A 2,585-nucleotide genomic window follows, 5' to 3' on the forward strand; every position below is an offset into this window, starting at 1 on the left:
AGCATCCTATCCCAATTTCCCTCCTCGTGTGGCCGTCCTGAGTTGCCGATCTAGCTAAAATTTTATTCCCAGAAACAAAATTGATAATAGAACGGGATGCATGGAGTGGATTTTACATATACAACTGGTGGGGCCCACAGTTCTTTTTTTTTTAACTCGATGCATAAAATAGGCGTGGCAGAGGAGCCAGATAAACGAAAGATTGTACGGATTCGCAATTATTCCACTTCAACCATCTGAATGATTCGCCAGCTATTTGTTTCCTTACTCGGAAGAATCCATGGCTATGAACAGCTGTGCTCCATGAGGGGATCGAGACCGTCAATCTGCCAGGCCCCCGTGGTTGGGACCAATAGGCAAAAGAAAATTCCAATTAATCAAATATCATCACCATCCAGACTAACATGTTGAAATTTTAATCATTTTCCTAATATCCGATCATGGTGTTTTCAAGCTCGTGGCCCATCAGTGGAGAGACCTACTAAATGAACGGTCCAGATAACTATGTCAAAGCCACAAAAGAGCAATATTAGTGATGCGAAGATATTTATGCCCCAAAAGGCGTGTGAAAATGTGCACATGCACCGTTGCGTGCAACGTTTTAACATACAATACATCCGACCCGTACAAGAGGTGGAACGCATCACGAAGATCGCCTACGCAAAAACCTAAGAATATCCCATTATCATTCGATCAAAACCAACATCTAATGACTATATGTTTCAATTTTTGCTTCAGGTGATCTTTATGGGATGGTCCACCAATTTCACGGTTCAAATGCCAACGAAGTGACACGTCAGTAGAAAATTAAAATAGCGTATGCAACGGTTCTTATACACTTTATTCAAAATAATACTATTATTAACGGTCCAGATTTATTCAAAAGTAAAAGTAGGGACACTAAAGAATGCAGCAACAGATTTTCCTATCAATCGCACTTCCAGCACATGCTCCTCCGGAGTAGCCATGGTTCGAGCACTCTACGCCGCAGTCGCCAACCACATCGCAGAAGCCAACGCAACCGCCAGTCGGAACCGTTCTTTCGACGCGGAACCTCGCAGAAGCTGCAAAGGGTTGAAAAATCATCAGTATCTAGCGCGAGGTTAGTTGAAGAAATGGATCGCAGGTACGTGTACTCGCTTGGCACACGTGTAAGAGGCACAAGGAAAGGTACCCGGTACATGGGACCCAGCCAGAGCAGGTCGGCCAGACGTGCATGCTGAATATACAGGCTAAAGTTGATCTTCCCTCAGCCGTTCATTTTCGTAGTAGGAGCGTGGAGGGATGGATTAGTAGATCGGCCTGATTTAAGGACCCGGGCATGTTTGCACAGTGTCCCACCATATGAGTGGGTTGGATCTTGTATACGTATGCTGAGTTTCAACTTTTCAATCAGGGAGTGAGAGAAAACCATAATATCCATCCGCCACGCAAAGACGTGCATGATGTACAACATCCTCCTTAGGACAGCTTGTACCAGTGGGGCTGATGGTTCGGTGGTCCAGGACGCGGCTATGATCCGGCCTACCCTAGATGGATCATGACCCAAATATCTCAAGGATAGGAAGATCCTACCCATCCATTCTTTCGACCTTTTAAAGTTGAATGTGAGCCGTTAACGTATTTCGTCTCTTAAACAAGACGTCGATAACGGAAGTTTTTGGACTTAGGGTGGTCCCCCTAGACAGATGTTTGGGAGATGATTTATGTACAGTGTGGCCCATTAGACCAACGGTCTGGATCACTGACCCATGAGGAAAAGAGAGATGTACATACCTGGAGAGAAAAGGACAGCAACGAGGAGAAGAGAAAGGAGGAGAGCCTTAGTCCCCACGACTGTACCGGACCCCATTTTTTGAACTTTGGTGTACTGCTTACCTTCTGTCCGCCTACTTATAAACCGGACGCCGATTTCCTGCGAAAACCTTTCTCTTTGAGGAAGTTCTTGCGATGGAAAGCTAGGTGGGGCCTACCATGATGTTTTTGAGAAATCCATCCCGTCTATCCATTTTTCCATATCATTTCAGGGCATGAAACAAAAATCAGGTGATCCAAAACTCAAGTGGGTCATACATCCTGGAGGGAAAACTGGGAAATAAATGTCTACCGTTGAAGCCTCCAGGGCTTCACCTTGTTGTTTATATGACATCCAAACCGTTTATATGATCATTCCCTCTGGGATGTACTAAAAACACAAATTCCTTAGCCTGACATAAAGCTTTGGTGTCCATACAAACGTTTCAACGGTGATCATTCTATCCCCACTGTTTCCTCTCGTGTGGCTAACTTTAGTTTTGGATCCAACTCGTTTTTGGTTGAACTTCCTAAAATGTGCTTGAAAAATCGGATAGACGGGATGGATTTTACACAAACATCACAGTGGGCCCACCTAGCTTCCCATCGCAAGAACTTCCTGCGAAAGCCTTTCAAACAGGAAATGCGCGTCATACTTCCAGCGAAATATGGTATCCTCGACCGCCGCCCGGCTGGACGAGGATTCAGATTGCCTAGATACCCGGTCATCAGGGTTATCGATGATGAACCGACTACATGGGGCCCACTGTGATGTTTGTATTTTATCCACA

At 45.1% G+C, this 2,585-nt stretch overlaps 1 long non-coding RNA gene across 1 annotated transcript; it reads right to left on the reverse strand.

Annotated features, from left to right (window-relative positions):
• Positions 1-813: 813 nt before the first annotated feature.
• LOC131247264 (uncharacterized) lies at positions 814-1,857 on the reverse strand. The gene is made up of 2 exons (XR_009171586.1): positions 1,777-1,857; positions 814-1,064 (listed from the first exon to the last, which is right to left on the reverse strand). It is a non-coding gene; the product is annotated as an uncharacterized LOC131247264 (long non-coding RNA).
• Positions 1,858-2,585: the final 728 nt, after the last annotated feature.

This window comes from Magnolia sinica, chromosome 5 (genome assembly GCF_029962835.1).
Source record: "Magnolia sinica isolate HGM2019 chromosome 5, MsV1, whole genome shotgun sequence".
NCBI classification, from domain to species: domain Eukaryota; kingdom Viridiplantae; phylum Streptophyta; class Magnoliopsida; order Magnoliales; family Magnoliaceae; genus Magnolia; species Magnolia sinica.